This window comes from Camelus bactrianus, chromosome 1 (assembly GCF_048773025.1).
Source record: "Camelus bactrianus isolate YW-2024 breed Bactrian camel chromosome 1, ASM4877302v1, whole genome shotgun sequence".
In the NCBI taxonomy this organism is placed as follows: Eukaryota; Metazoa; Chordata; class Mammalia; order Artiodactyla; family Camelidae; genus Camelus; species Camelus bactrianus.
In genome coordinates, this window is record NC_133539.1 from 67853756 (window position 1) to 67871326 (window position 17571).

Sequence of the window (17571 nt, forward strand, 5' to 3'; positions counted from 1 at the left end):
CCTTTGCTGCCAACTTTATCTCAAAAGGAAAAAAAAAAAAATGAAGAAGAAGAAGAAAAAGAAAAACAAAACAACCTGAACCGATTATAGAGGCAATGGTAAGGTACCTGTCTTCACTGTGGCCAACTCTATTTTGATCAAACTTGAGCTTCTTTTAAGATCGTTCTCCAACAAATACTTCTCTCCAATTTTGATCTTTTCATAGGTGAAGAGAAAGGAAAGGGATAAAAGAAACAAACAAAACTCAAAATACTATTTACTCTCCCAGCAGAGTAGCGTGGTGTAAGCAAAAATAATAGTTACGCTCATGGGTTCTGAACCCGCACAGTGTTGCTGTAGAAAATAATTTTAATGGAGAGCCAGAGAGTCTTGCAAAACACATAACGAAGCCGTAATAAAATGGGATACTTATCCTGCTGCTCCTATTAGACGACTTCCATTCAATGGCTGTAACTAATGGCTTGTTTTTCCTCTGGTATTAGGAGCCCTATTTACTGTGCTGAACATAACATACCTCATTTTGTTTTCCTAGCCATGCTTGTCTCTTTCACTGATGACTGCAATTCGATATTTATGAAATCACATAAAAATCATGTATAATCTTCCCTATTACTCCTTCCCAAATTGTATGAAATTATTCAGAGGACAATAGATTAATGTACACTCCAATGCATGTGCCCTTTTCTCTAACCACTTCTAATCGACAGTTTCTATCCTTAACTCTCTCGCTCTCTAGCTCTCCCCCTCTCTCCCTCTCTCTCTCTCTGGCTAGAGAACACACTGTACTTTGGAGATAATTGACTGTGGAATATGATGATGTTTATTCAAAAACAGGTCACACAGACTGCAATTTGAGAGTCTTCCTTTATCCTCCTTACTTACTCTCATCCAAGGGAAATGCATAATACCGTTTCCTGCAAATCAGAAATATGGATCCTTAATTACTTCTTTAGATTTAACCTACTGAGAAAAATCCACTGCAAATGTACCCTCCTCCCTTGAGATTGGCGACATTTAGAAAACTAACTTCCGATTATTCATGTGGAACAAACTGGGATGAGATAGAGCATGCACTCATATCATTTTAACAGTATGTTCTACTTTTTCTAAACAAACACATCATGGCATTTAGACTTTCTTTACTCAGGAAAAACACAAATGGAGAGTAACTGCTAGCTGGGAAGCTGTGGTCGAGGTGAGGGAATCTTGGGCTATTAATAATCTCTGGCGCGGTGTGGACATCAAGACTGGTCTTTGGTGGCGGGGGGTACTGGGGTGGGTGCTGGATAGCCCAGTGGTAGAGCACTTGCTTTGCATGCACGAGGTCCTGGGTTCAATCCCCAGTCCCTCCATTAAAAATAAACAAACAAACAAACAAATCTTAATACTGCCTTCCCTACCCCAAAAAAACTACAAAAAAGAATTTTTTTAAAAATTAAAAACAACAATAACAACAAAAGACTGGTCTTTGACCTGAGGTTAAAGCTTTTTCTTCTGTCTGCTGCAAGTTAGTGTAATTCTGACTGATTCAAGTAAAAAATGGAGTTGTCCGAAAAGCAATGAGAATTCTTCCACTGAAAGTGTACCTGTGTAAATCATTTATGCTGTAAAAAAAAAAGTAACCAAGTTGAATGGGTTGAACTTCACCTTTTAAGGTGACTTTCATGGGCTGTCATTAGGGATCTAGCTCTCAATCTATAATACCATTCACCTTTCATGTCACAGACCCGGGCTAGGCCCTGGGTAGAGCAGGTGACTAGTAGCATATTGTCCCTCTACCACAAACACAAAAGAGTCCATCACTTTCCTGCCGCTTCTCAGTGTAGTCTCACATAGGCCTGTGTTTAGGAAACGGGGGTAAATCACAATCACCTCATTCCACTGTAGTCATTTAACAAATGTGTACGAGGTACTGGCTAGGTGCTCAGAAATGTGCTAGGTACTAGAAACATGAATGAAATGAGATATAAACCTGGACTCTAGTTATAAGAAGTTAAGAACTATGGATTTTTACAACATTGTAAATCAATTATATGTCAATAAAAAACTTAAAAAGAAAAAAGAACAACTAGAATAGCATCACTTGACACATCATCATTGCTATTTCCTTGGTACTCTACTTACAGAAGTTCTCAATGAATCTGAGGTAAATACTAAGCATGTAGACTCATCGCTTCTTTAGGTACTTGTTTAAAAAAAAAAAAGAGTCCAGTCTCCTTGTTTTACAAAACAGTGGAAAAGAGAGATGATTTGCCTAAAATCACTTATGGATTATTAACTGGAACTAGAGTCCAGGACTTTTGAAATAGAAAAGTTCTCTTTCCTACATCCCACACCACTTCATTTTTTAAATTCAGCTTGGTCACTTAACCAGTATTTAAATGGCCTTAACCAACATTTACTGAGAGTTTACTGTGCCATTTGAGAGATTCTAAATTGAGGAATAACTGTTTATTATTTCAGTAGAGGTACACACCATTCTTCCATCCCTGAAGGCATCCTCTCATTCCTCATGGCATCAAATTACAAAAAAAGAGCACTTCTAGATTTCAGTATATCAGAAATGGTACATGGGATGCTGGTTTCCTGAGGCAATTCCCAGGCGCTGCATACTCAGAGTGGAGCACCCCAGGGACTCAAGGAGCGTTGTCTGTATTTCCCTGGAATGCACGTGTTCAGCCCTCACATGGTTCGGAACGCCCTGAGCATGTCACAATAGTCTGACAAAGCCTGCCATCACAACATTTAGGGGGGAACTAGAACCAAACGTACTGGGAACCTCTCGAGAACAAGCTGTCTTGTGAGACCTATGCTCCACAATTCAAAAGAAAGTGCTTGCAAAACACATCCAAACTCTGTCTGGGTGGAGGCAATGCAGGCTTTCCAAGCTACCCAAGGAGCTCTGTCACAAAAGGGAACCTTCTGACAACCCAGGATGTGAGATCAGAGGCTTCTGAAAGCTCACAACAGCCTTCCAGATGTCTATGAAATGAACACTGACCACACACAAAAGAATGCATATTTTAAGTGCAGAGTTTCAACATGGAGCCTATGAAGTTTGTAACGAGGAACAAGAATAACTTCAATCCAGCTACAAAGTCTCTGCGATGTCCTCGGTTAGGGAGATGGAGAGGCTGCGGAGAGCCAGAGCTGAACGGTGGGCTGGGAGACCCTGTTCTTGTCTCCGGTCTGTCTTCTACACCTACGTGGCCTGGAGCGCATGGCTCTAAGCGTTAGTTTCCTTGCCTACTTCTCACCGACCGACATCTTTGTGAGCAGGGACTGTATCTCCTCCATTTGGGTACATGCAGCACCCAGCTGCATAAAACCCCTCTCTCAGGCTCAAGTTTAGTTCAGCCAAGAAAATATCAGGGTGGCTACTCAAATGTCTGAGAAAAGGGAGGACAAGGAAGAAAGCTTTGATTCCGGAATCTGAGGCCCTAAGTGCTTCCCGGTGCTTTCCTTTTATTACGGTTTATGTAACTGCACTTTATATGGAACATTTTCATTCAGTCTTTTGTACAGATTCCCTCAGAGTGTATCTTGGGCTGAACCGCTAGACTGATGGAAGCAGGTAGTACCGTTCTGGTCTCACTGAGCTACGTGGTTTATCTGACAGTCCCACGGCAGACAGAGTGAGCCATGTCTGGAACAGAGCAAAACATGAGATCACAGAGCTAAAAGCCTTTAAACGAATTCTCATGACCAAGAGCGAAAGAGTAAAAAGGAAGAATGCTGTATTGCATTATAGAATATTTTGATGAGGCATCAAAGACAGACCTGTGACAGTTTGAAGGATTGCTATATGAGTGATACACAGATACATTTTTCAATTATATCCCTGCCATTTTACTTGTAAATATTGTGACTGCATTACTTGCCATTTGTCAGAAGAGTGATTGATTCTTTTTATTGGCATATTCCCTTCACCCCACCCAACTTTATTTTAATATACTCATGCCATTAGAATAAGTTATCTGGAAAAAAAATTACCACAGGGAGTAAAATTATGTAAGATCTAAATGCATCTGAGACAAAAGTGTTCATTCACTATAAATGGAAGAGTAGTCTCTGGATAGTCTTTCCTATTATTAGCCCTAAAAACTCAGTACACAGACAGCCACTCTCACCAAAGAGCAGTATTAACAGTGCTCACAGGTCTGCTATCTGTCACCATTAAACCTGACAATACTAGTTTTGTCAGCAACTGATTCATCATTACTTTTACTCTTCAAATTGCAGTAAGGACAGTCATGGAAGCCAAGACAAAATCAATACATTTGCTGAACACATGCTCTGTGCAAAGACCTGTGTTCCAGCAGTGAAGTGGGGGGCAACCTGGCCGGGTTGTTTACACTGGTTGGTGTAAGATATGGTGTATTTCTCCACACAGTTCCTTACTCTCAAGCGACTCACAATCTAGTATGTTGACAGCAAAACGCCTTTTTCACAAAGACTAAAGTAACCAACATTTCTATACGACTTGGCAGAATCATGCGAAGATGACTGAACATTCACAGGTCCCTACTGGTTCCTGCTGGTTCTGTCACCAGGTCACACGAGGTGATGCTGGGCCAACCACCTGCCTCACACGGCATGTGGATGTGACACTTAGCTAGACTGTTTTCCCTCTGGGCTACAGAAAGCTCAGAAAGAAGGCCATGCCTGGACTCCACGGGTGAGAGAAGGGTCACTAGAATACCCAAAACAAAGGAGCACAGGAGGGTGAGAAAAAGAAGACAACACAAGCAAATGCTAAACTTGGGAGAGTTGAGAACAAGTGAGAGAGAAAAACAGCAAGTCAAAAATGGAGCATCAATGTTGCTACCAAATATCATCGAAGAATAGATTCTACTCCTCCATGGGTGCTAGCATTGAAACCAGGGTCTTAGTGAAAGGGTTGTCTGAAGTCTACTTCTGGTGAAGAGGACAAAGCTATTAGCTTAATTCCTTCAGATGCTGTTGCAGAAACGACTTATGGGATGTGATCCGATGTCCTGAACCTTGAGTCTTCAAAGAGGCATCACACCATGGAGGACACTTCTCAAAAGCACTGAAGTGGCCACCAAATCAGTGATTTCCCTTAGCTCGTTTGTTTTGACCATGCAACCAAACAAAACTTGCAATGTTAGACACAGAAAACTTTGAAGAGGTGCAGCCATTTGCAGCATCAGGTCTCTGGAAGGCCGTTTTGGCTTCCCAGTATCACCAATCCCAATCCCACTCATCCTTTAGGCCAGTCCAAATACTGCTTCCTCATAAAGCCTTCCCTGATCACTCCGCTGAATGTGACCCTAAATTATCTGATGCCAGTAAATTTTATCTTTAACAGCTTTGGTTACCCATCACTTTATACCTGTGCTGTAGACATCATCATGTGCGTCTCATCTCTCCCAACACAGGGTCTGGAATGTGGGATGCATGGAGTAAATATTTGAGAAAGAGAGATATGCAAGGAGGGAAGGAGGAGGGAAGGCGGGGAGTAACTCTTCCCAAGCAAATACCCAGAGTAGAAAAAACACTTTCAAGTGAACGCAGATTGACAAGAAAGAAAATCAAACTTCAGGGCCCCTCACTTCCTTTGGTCCCTTCTAAGGTCCCGGGAGGGGCCCAAGCAGTGCACTCCCTGCTGTCTCTTTCCATTCTGATGAGATGAGTGGAGGGCGCATTTAGTTGAGCATATAGTGGGATACATTTACATGGTTTGCTGTCACTATGGTGTGATCGTCAGGTATCGCCAATGATCACTGTGTAGGAACGACTTCCTGGCATACTATTAATGCCCCTGGGCCCACTCCTCTCTTAGCTATAGGACTCAGGGATCTGGAGCCAGAAATGACATGAATGTGTCCTATAACACCCAGCATAGGGATTATGCTAGTAGAGGAGAGAAACAGGGTGTGAAATGTATGCAGCCAGAAGCTATGCCGCTATGTCAGTCGAACGTTCTGCCAATTGTCAGATGTGTAAAAGCAGACACACAGGGAGGACGACTCTACTCAGTGATGCAAAAAAAGGATGCTTTCTCTTATCAGGAATGGCCTCAACAGTGCACTGGGAGCAATTATAAATGCGCCACTGACAATTTTCTTTTGTGATGTGGATTTCACAAAATGGAATTTATCCATGTATGAACTTACAGCAATAGTACAAGTATTTTTGCAACAGCTTTCAGGTTAAAGAAACTTGATAGCAGTTTCCCCAAATTTGACAATCATCTTAAGTTTTATGACATTACCAATAAAAGTTGTACAGATTAAAGAAAGATTTCCAAACTTTTAATAATAATAAATAATACATTTATATCAACCATGCTAGAGGAAAGAGTAAAATTATCTATCTATATATCTTTCTTCCCACAGAAAATATTGCAAAATTAGGTTTCATGGAGAGCTGACCAGAGAGCATGTAGCCACAAAATGTAAGAAAAAGTCACCCGACATTTAATTAATTAACTAAAATGATATTCTTCTGGATTTTATGATGTTTGTCACATTTCACAGCTTTTTAAAATCAATTTAAAATGTGTTTCATTTGCTTTTCTCATTTGAAATAAATATTCCTTTTCTAACATAATTGTTATGGGATGAATGAGGTCCTCCCCTCAAATTCATATGAAGTACCCCAGGACTGTAGAATGTCACTGTAATTTGGAAAAGGGGTCTTCAAAGAGACAATGACGTTAAAATGAGATTGTGAGGTTGGGCCTGATCCTGATGTCACTCTAAGAGGAGGAGACCAGGACCCAGGTGCACACAGAGACAGAACAAGCGAGGACATGAGGCGAAGACACCCCTCCATAAGCCGAGGAGAGAGGGCTCAGAAGAAGCCAACCCTGCCAACACCCCGACCTCAGAATCCCAGCCTCCAGAAACGTGAAAAAATTCATTTCCATGGATTAAGCCACCCAGTCCGTGCTACTTTGCTATGGCAGCCCTAGCAAGCTAACACAGTGACTTTCTGATCACAGTTTTGTGTTTTTAAAAGAAGTGCCCCCAAAGTGGTAAGCTTCAGAGTTTAGGTCCCACAGAATTTGAATATATCTCAACACACACACACACACACACACACACACACATCCTTCACTATTCACCTTTCGGTATATTAACTGTAGAGGTTAAAGCCAATGCTGTTTTGTCAGAAATTCTTATTTTTTATACACACTTGTTGATAAAATCTTTCCATCCTGAACAGCCTTTTATTTTGTAGTAACCACTACATGGTCAATAGGGTTCAATCATTTAATCGAAAGGTTAATTTGGCTTCTGAGGTTTGTGTAACCTTATCATCTACAGTCACTGCCCGCAGACCCTTCTCAGACCAAGTACTATCACCAGATATCAGCCCAAGCCTTTCACTCACTGTCCTGTTTAGTGAATTTCTTATATTTCAATCTAAATGTTAAGCAACCAGAGGAGGCGTTCTGTAAACAAAAACGCTGGGAACTGCAATTTCTTTTAGCTCTGCGTTTCATGCCATGGATTTTATAGACAAGGAATAAGGATTCTATGATTTACATAGTGTGCAAATTGGGAAGTGACTCAACTTCTCTAAAATTGTGTCATCATCTGTAAAAGAGGGTAACCGTCTATTCTCTGTCCACCTCAACAAGTTTTGTTTTGGTTTCAGAAGCAGATGAGATAATGGATATGAAAATACGTCACATTCAAAAGTTCACTGTTAATTTATCAAAGGCAATGATAAATTACCTATCAATGTAGTCACAGAATCGCCCTCAATCTCCCAAATTTAGAGGTTTAAGAATTGTTTTGAAGTCCTACCTCTGCTGTGAGACCTTGGACAGTCATTCTCTGGGTCTTAATTTCTTGTAAATGGGCAGGATGGTTTCTTAGGAAATCAAAGGAACACATTTGTTTCATCTCCGATAGCCTAAAAAAATCTATGAACTCCTCATCGCTGAGAAAACTTTTGTAGTAAATTTTTACGTTCCTTTGACTTTGTAATTGGTTAACACTTGAAGTAGAAAACTAGACTTCTGTTTTTAATAGAAAATGCTAACATTAAAAGCATGGATATAAGCATAGAATCAGAGGATATAAAATGGAAACCAATGACGTCCTCACAGGATAACGTCTTACAAAAGGAAAGGGTCCTTTGTAAACATGATCCATGCAGTTAAAAAAAAGGCAAGAAAGCAAGCAGCAGTAACAGCACACTTGTGCCTACCTCCCTATTAATAGCCCGGTACTAGAACGTGCAGAACCGCCGCAGAAGGCTGAACAGCCCTGGTGTCTCACGTGGTCAAGTCCACACTTCCACGGTTGTCTAAATAAGGCTTTCCAACCAAACTTGGCCTAGGCTCACTCACTTGGCATTTCTTCTGTAGGAATGCGACTCAGTGTTCTCCCCAAGGATTTCAAGAAGGACAGTTTGGGATATTTACTGATGGATTTAATCCTCTCTCAGGATAGGCTCATCGTGGATCAATGGTGAATATCATGAGTAAATGGAACATTCACTTCATCTGACTTTACACTTCAGATATAAATGGGCTGGGCTTTACAGCTTATTTTTTAACATTTTCTTTCTGCTTACCCTCTTCTGACCAGCTCTTCACCGACAACATCAATTATTCAGGCAAATGTACAAAACAGTGTCACCCCTGGCATTTGGCAAGCAGTTCACATGTTTGGGGGAAATCATATCACACCTGAAAACCTGGGCATGTTAGTTTTGTTACATGTCTTTCTTCCTCACTTGGAAACACTGTGCTGATGCCACACACTGGCTTTGAGGAGACCTTCATCTTCATGCAACTTGTCTTGCATCTCTCAGAGCTCAGTAGTACCTTCCTCCCTGAGGTTCAGGGTTATTGGCTGGATTCTCATCTATGACATTTCATTTAGCTCAATCCCATAATCCACCATCACACCCCTCATGCTGCCAGTTGCTTCATAAGTGCCTGGCAGGACAGACCAGTAGATGAGCCAAGAGATGAGCTTATTTCCTTACTAGGAAAATAATTAGGAAGATCTCCTGGCAGATAACCTCCCAATAGCCTCATGCTAAGAAGAGGGATGAGCTTAGCATATGGGTCCTACTCAAGATCAGAAGAGAACTTGATTCAAGGTTTAAATCTGGGTTGCTGCACATCGGTGAGGATGCTTGCTAACAACCTTTCACAGAGAGACAGTGTAGTATCACGATAAGAGCTTGGGTCATGTGGTCTCGGGCAAGCAACCTAATCCCTCTCTGTCTCAGCTTCCCACTCAGTGAAAACTCAGGATATTAACAGTATTTTCTATTATACCTTCTGCAAGGACTGAATGAGCCAGTAACCATGAAGGCATTACAAAGAAAAATCATAACTTGTCTTAGGTGGTATCTAGTACTCATACTTCAGAGCAGGTTTTAAAACTTCAGACTACACAGCCATTTTTCCACACTAGCATTTTAAGCATGAAGTTCCCCAAGTGATTAGAATATGCTTCCTAAGGAGACATGGGCTTCCAGTAGTTAAAAATCACTCTTGCTAATATAGAACATTCATTAGGTATTACTTACCTACTAACTTTGGCAATTAACAAAAAGTTATGTTAGGGTCTTTACTGTGCACGCTTGTCTTTATGCTGTCACATGCAAAGATACAAATGGTGGGCCAGACTTTAAACTGATCTCATTTTTAGAGGTAGATGGCTAGAAACATGGAGAATCAGAATGGCAGTCAATTAATACTGAAACAAATCTAAGTTAAGGAAGATCTTTTATTCCCCAGCCATTAGAGGCTCTGGACAATTACACAATTGGTCTTGCCTACTTTCTCACCCTTCATTTCCATCAATTCAAGACTAATCGAGGTCACATCCAACATGAAACTTTGCAAAACTGATTCACTCACCTCTTCTGAAGATCATTAGAACTTTCTCAAGGGCTTTCTTTTAACATTTATGATTCCTGTTTTGTGTGAACTATCTGTCTATAAGTATCTGATCATGGCGGGAAATGCTCTACTCTCTAAACAAGTGGGGATGTTAGCTCTATTTTTTTTTTGTATAATATTTCACACTGATCAATAAGAAGGTAAGAGTAGTCAGAGGCCAGTGTTACCAATAATATCTATCTCATCTTCCATATCAGATGTTAAGCTCTTTGATGATGAGCTAAATTTTAATCGATTTTTGCATGTCCTTTGGCATTTAGAAATATGGCATCTAGATGGAGTATGTTATATATTGTAAGTAAAATTTTAAGAAAAATAGTTCTACGCAGCAATATAGTGACACCGGTACTTTGTAAGCAGCTGTTGAGCTGCACAGAAAGACCTTCAGATGCCACAAAATTGCAGATGCTGGAAAAGCTACCCCCTATTGATAAACACTTCAGGCCAATTATACAAAGAACCATTATGAAGACTGCAAAGTACTGCAGTAGTCATTTCAAGGCAAAGGGATAATTTGAAAAGGGATAACGTGAAAGAGAAGGGCGAAAGAAACTCAGCTGGTGAGACGTACACGTCAAGGCGAATGACATGATGTGAACAGAAAGTCTTGAAGAAGAGATGCCACCCATTTGCCTGTTACTGATTACATTGCCACCCGAGGTGGAGACTGGATGAGAAGACCAGTAGGATCCCTGGCTTCTCAGAAGAATGTCCCCGCTAACCTACTGACCCTGTCATAGCAACAGAAGTAGATGAAACCCTCATCCCTCACCTGTGTTCACGCTGTCCCTCACTTAAGAATACTGTTTTTAAATGCTTAGGTGCCATTAAAAAAAAAAAATGGAGTAGCGTCATACTTTATCATTCTTGGTGAAGTAATTAAAACCAGAACATTTATAAAAACATGCGACTCTAGTTCATCACCCAAAATCTTACATTTTGAACCATCATGGCTTCCATTACTACTTGTCTTGAGAACTTTCCCTGCCACTCGTGAGAGAGTAAGTGGTGCGTCTTTTCTATTTTCACTTCTCATTCAACAACCACACTCCTCCACTGCTCCGAGAACGGGAGGCTGTGTCTGTTTAAGTATACAACTATCGGAATCTGGAGATACAAAATCCATGCTAATAAAGTGGCCCATACCTTCACATTTCTTAATATAAAAGCTCTTCTATTTCTATTTCTATCTTTATTCGTAAGAAGTTCATAAGCCCATCTTTTCAATAGCTTTAAGGGAAACCACAGAAGCATCAGAGCCTAACAAATCTTCGTACATCCACTTTGATCTTACACAGAGGCTGGGATTATCTTAAAACAAAACCAGACCCTATCACTCCCTTGCAAAAACGCTCCAGTGAATTTCCACTTTGCTTAGAATAAGGACAAACTGCTCACCACGGTCCATAAGATCTGGACTCTCCTCACCTTTCCCACCTCATTTTATTCATTCTCTTCTGCCACCTAAGTTCCAGCCTCACTGGCTTACTTTCTATTCCTGTAAATGCCAAGCTGAGAAGACTCATCCTTGCCGTCCTCTGCTTGGAATATTCTTCACCCAGATCTTAGAATACCTGGACCTTGATCATTATTCAGGTTTCAGCTTAAATGTCATTTCTTCAACGACTTCCCTGAGTTGGCTACCAAAACCAGTCACTCTCTGTCCCATTATTAAAATCTTTTATTTCATTCAGAGAAAGTATCACTGCCTAAAATTACATCTTATTGCCTCTCTTCTGAAAACGTTATTGGACTATAAGCTTTAAGAGGAATGCAGTCTTAACCTCTTTCTGACTCTAACACAGCACCCAAAGACAGGCGTTGAATACTTTTTTCAAGTTTCGCTCTGTTTTGTTTTGTTTTTTTTTTTTTTTTGAGGTTCCAAGAAATTTTAATGAAGTATAGTCAGTTTCCAATGTTGTGTCAATTTCTGGTGTATAGTGTAATGTTTCAGATACATATACATACATATATTCTTTTTCATTACAGGTTACTATAAGATATTGAATTAGTTCCCTGTGCTATGCAGTAGAAACTTATTTATCTATTTTATATATAGTAGTTAGTATGGTGTTGAATAATTTTTAAATGAATCAACGAAGAAACAAACAAAATCACATGTTGGCATCTAATGAAAAAGATACTCTTTGCTTTAACACTTAACTTTGCCTTTACACATGAAAATTTATAGAAGAAAGAGTTTCTGAACTGAGCAAGCCACTTAATTTTTCCAAGACTCAGGTTTTATCTGCAAAATGAAAATAATAACTCTATTTCCCTGCAAGTCTTACTGAGAAGACAGCATGAGCTAATCCATGGAAAGCACTTAGCACAGTACCTGATATAATGTTTAATCAGTGCTAGCAGCTATTAATCCATACAGCTTTAAAATACTTAACAGCCCCATCTATCACATAGATTTTTAGTTCCCCACCTTTATTCTAAGTCCTTTAAAATATAATAGTAACCTCTTAAATAGGTGTAGTATTTTATAGTCAGAGTACGTCTACATCTGTCATCACATCCGACTTTCTCTGGAGTTTGGAACTGTAAACATCACCAAAGTAGACAACATGTGGTGGTAAAAGGAGGGCTGAGGAGCTTCGGTGGTAGCAGGTGGGAGGGACGGGGGATACACACTTTGGGGAAATCATGCATAAAGCAGGAGTCATATACTGGAGGACCCTGAGGCTTTGCACCCTTTTCAGATAATAAAAGTCACTGTCACACCACTGCAGAGTTACTTGCATAAAAAAGTTATCCGAGGGAATGAGTCTGTGCCCAGTACTTGCCTATTCGTTAATTGTCACATCTTTTCTGAGGACTTATTACTTGCTAGGTACTGTTCTCTGTAGAGCAGTTAACTAAACAGAAAACAAAACAAAGCAAAACAAAACAAAACACTCTGCTCTTGTGATACATTCTAGGGGGAGAGAAACAAAAAACCAAATGATTAAAATATAAAGTATGTTAGATGGTGATAATGTTACAGTAAAAATGAAGTAAAGTTGGGTAGGGACACTGTGGGGCAGGGGACGTCTTTTAGGGTGGTCAGGGAAGACGTCTCCAGCAAAGTAACCTCTGAGTGAGGTCCTGCAGGAGGTGAGAGAACAGGCCATGTGGATATCTGGGGAAAAGCATTCCAGGCAGAGGGCACAGTGAAACAAAGGCCCCGAAACAGGAGTGTGGCTGGAGGAGGGTGAAGAGGAGGGTGGGGTGGGGAGGGAGAGATGTGATCAGACAGAGTTGGACCGTGTAAGCACAGTTTTTTTCTGAGCACGGATTTTCTGAGGCGAGAAGCTGCTGGCGAGTTTTGAGCAGGACAGTGAAAGAATGTGACATTTAGGATGACTCTGTGTTGAAAACAGGTCAAGGTGGGACAAAGATGGAAGAGCAGAGCAGTGGGAGGGCGTGGTGGTAACCGAAGCAAGATGGGATGGGGCCTGGGCATGTGCAGGCGATGGAGGCGCTGAGACAAAATCAGATTTTAGACAGACTTTCAAGGTGGAGATGAACGCATTTGCTGCGTGAGAGAAAAGAGGAGACAAGCAAGACTTCATGCTCTAGGCCTGAGCTTCTGGGAGAGCAGAATCGTTTCTGAAAAGGGCCACAACTCCCTGTGCAGGAGCAGGCTTGGGCGGGGGTGAGGACAGAAGGCCGTATTTCCCACAGAGATGAAAAAAAAGCCTCATCAGGTTTACACATCACACATGCTGCGTGGGACAGAGATGAGCAGTTCTAACTGACCACAGCAAAAAAGAGAAAAACTGTAAGAATGTAGGCTGGGAAATTAGCCTCAGGGACTAAAATGGGCTGCATCTGAAGGATTAATGCATTGTTAGTGCAAGCTAGGAGCCAAAGACTAGAAGAGATCAGGAACACAGCTGGGATAAAAAATAAAACACCTGTAAAAGCAAAATTATTAAAAAACCACATAAAGAACTCTAGGTAATAAGAACTGTATGTGGGTCCACATCAAGTCAATGTCACTTCACCTTGATTGATTGATTCATTCATGAGTGCCTGACACATGCAAGATATTATGTGAGGTGTACAAGAAATAAAGCTGAGTTAGACACGATTCACACCCTTCTTGAACATAGATGTCTATGTGGGAAGGTAGACATAATGTGATTAAAATCAAACAGGATGTGAAAATGTGGAGGGAATGGAATACTCACACACTGCTGGTGAAAATGTAACGTGATGTAGCCCCTTTGGAAAGCAGTCCAACAATTCTTCAAAAGATTAAACAAAAAGTTACCATATAACCCAGCAAGTCCATTTCTAGGAATATACCCAAAAGAACTAAAAGCAAATGTCCATACAAAAACTTGTATTCAAATATTGATAACATCACTCATAATAGTCAAAGTGGGGGAAAAAACAAGAATCTATCAACTGATGAGAGAATAAACATGGTGCAGTAGATTGATACAGTGGAATATTATTTAGCAATGAAAAAGGATGAAGTACTCATACATGCTACTGCATTTATGGAACTATAAAACATTGTGTTAAAAATCCAGTAACAAAAAACCATATATTGCATAACTCCAAATGTCCAGAATTGGCAATTTACAGATACAGAAAGTAGATTAGGGGTTACCAAGGGCTGGAGGTTTTGAGGGAAACGAGGAGTGACTGCCGATGAGTAAGGAGTTTTTTTCTGGGATGAGAAAACTGATAGTGTTGATGGTTACAAATTGCAGAATTCTGCAAATAGCAGGTTACTTTTCGGTTTAGATACTTAATTCTTCTGTTCCCTTCAAAGCTCCACAAACAACCTCTAGCTCCTGATGCAAGATATACTGGGTAAGAAAAAGATAGCTGAGAAATATTCAATCAATTTTAATAAGAACCTAAATTTGCAAAGCTTTTCCCATATTTTAGATAAGGGGTTGGTAAACTTTTTCCATAAAGGGGCATATAGTAAATATTTGGGGCTTTTGAAGAATTTTTTTTTTCCAAACAAAACTTAGATCATGACAATTTGTAAAAAGCACATGTATGAACTTGTTGCACACAGTAACATAACAGCTACTGTTGTGCTGTCTCAGCTCTACTGCTGTAGTGTGAAGGCAGCCATAGATAACATATAAGAAACGAATATAGCTGAGTTTCAGTAACACATTATTTACAAAACCAGGTGCTAGGTGAGATCTGGCCCATAAGCTAGTCCTAGTTCATATTCCCCACCTACCTTCTTTAGCTCTTTTTTGGTTCTCTGCTGGTTACTATCAACTTTCCTGCCTCTGCAAGGATCACCAGCTTCAGCTGTCTCCTACACAGCCTGCCTAATACTTGGTGTCCTTTGGATGGGATGAATAGCAGGATTAAAAATACGATTTCATCTGGTAAAGATTAAAAGTATCATTGTTATAGGAACTCTATCCAGATTTGTGTTAAAGACTGCATATAGGCACCATTAAAAATAAGTAACAGCTAACAGATCCATAAAGAATGCAACTAGCACACCTACACCCGACCTTTTCACGATAGCCTCTAAAGCCACATCAAAAATGAACAAGGTGTCTGTACTGGAGGAATAAATACACCAAATATTTATAGACTGAATAAAAGACAGTCTATTATCCGGAACTTGTATTAAGGGCATAGTTTCAACTCCTTGATTCTTGATATAGTGTTGACTGAATCTTGGGTTTCAAAGGTTAAATACATGTTATATCCCAGAAATACAGCTCTATAAAGTTTTATTCCCTAAACTGTTGAGCCCGAGGAATATTTGATGTTTGGATAACTGTACAATGAGCTAACACGTGTAAACACAGACAGCTATGAATGGAGGCAAGTGTCACGGAGTGGAAAGAACAGTGGTCTGGCAGTCAGAAGACCTAAGAGCTCATCCTTCCTCTGACCTTAGGTACTGGTATGTTACTAGGCAAGTTGCCTCCCGCATGTTACAGAGTTTTCCCCACATATGAAAGTGTTTGGTAAGTTTTCTTAAGGGGTTATAAAAATGTTACATGTTAATATTATATAATTTAAGATGTTATATTTAAGTAATCTGCTGAAATAAACCAAACTGTATTTTTTGAAGAAGATCCACTGAATTCTAAGGATGAAGTAGAGCAAACACCATATTATTTGCTAAGGTTATGTCTGAAAGTTGGGTTTTCCATATTCCTGAAAATCAAAGTGTTAACAAGTATATATTTTTAGGACAATAGCACTCTTGGAAAGTCAACTACTTGACTTTCACTTTGAGATACTTCCTAATACTCTGTGCACAATCTGCCACAGTTTTTATACTCACCACTAATTATTGTACATCAACTGTAGTCAAGTGTCTTTGTTTGCTGGGGAGAACAACTATCATTTCTGGTCTGAAATAGGACAGCAGGGGTGTGTGCAGCTGGCCAAGAAGGAAAGAAGGTTCCTAGAGGGACATATCAATGACTCCACTTGCAAAATGACTTCTCTCGCTTTTACACACACAAAAAATTACACGTTGGCCAGGATCGTTTATTAAAATAACTTAAATGTTCTAAAAAGACTAGGGACCTGAGATATTTTTAAACATCTATATCTATGAAAAGGATTAGACAAGTAAAATGAATACATCATATTCACAGACATGTCTTAGTATAAGAGGACATCCACCCTCATATAACTTTTAAAATCAGGGGAAGGAGAGATGATGGACTGAGTTAAAACCACATGGACCGTCAGAACTCGTCCTCTCACAGGAGCAACCGGGAGCCCAGACGAGGACAGCAGAACGGCTGCCATTTTCTGTCATTCAGAGGCCGCACAGAACTGATGTGGGTGTCTAGGGCTGGGAGATCAGCTCCTTTTGACAACAGTTATTACACCTTCTAAAGCTCATTTATACTCCTGTTTTCACTGGTCTTGAACCGAAGCAGGGAGAAATCGTGATTTAGAAAAAAGCATTAATTTTCTCCTCAAATGTGCCACTGACTAACTGTATAACTACCTCTCCAAGTTACTGCAACTTCTCAGGCCTCAGTTTTCCCATCTGTAATTTGAAGGAATTATGATCCAGTGATTCTGAAGATAACTGCGATGTCTCACAGCTTCGAAAGGCTAGTCCAGGGAAGCAGAGAGTAAAGATTTATTATATTTTCCAATTTACATCCTTCAAATGGGAAGCTGTTCAATCAAGAAGCAAATATTCCAAGCATAGAAAGTTGATGGATAGACTCTTATCCATAAAGGAAATGAAAAATTGAATCAAGAATTTCTTGTAGGTGAAATGATCAGGTAGAAAAGCCTAAGGAGTCTTAAAAAAGCTAGTAAAACTCTTAAATTTAATGAGTCATAAAATGCAAGGTCAATATTAAAAAATCAATGGTATCTGTATATACTAACAAATGACTGCAAATTAAGAATTTTTTTAAAAATACCATTTACAATAGCACCCAGAGCACGAAATAATTTAACAAAATATGTGTAAAACTACAATACATTGTGGAGAGAAATTATTAACAGCATAAATAAAATGAGAGCTACACCACATTCATGGGTTGGAAGACTCAATATTGTTAAGATTTCAGCTGTTTTCAAATTGATCTGTAGATTAAACAAGATCTCAGTCGAAATCAGAGCAAGCTATTTTGTGGAGATTGACAAGCTGATGCTAAAATTTTTGAGGAAATACAAAATATTTAGAACAATCAAAACACTTT

General features: G+C 39.8%; 1 protein-coding gene and 1 non-coding gene across 17 annotated transcripts in view; one reads left to right on the forward strand and one right to left on the reverse strand.

Moving 5' to 3' along the window:
• LPP (LIM domain containing preferred translocation partner in lipoma) overlaps positions 1 to 17571 on the reverse strand; it is a 629538-nt gene that overhangs the window by 221975 nt on the left and 389992 nt on the right. The gene's annotated exons all lie outside the window — the stretch shown is intronic.
• Positions 1279 to 1352, forward strand: TRNAA-UGC (transfer RNA alanine (anticodon UGC)). Its single transcript has one exon. It is a non-coding gene; the product is annotated as a tRNA-Ala (tRNA).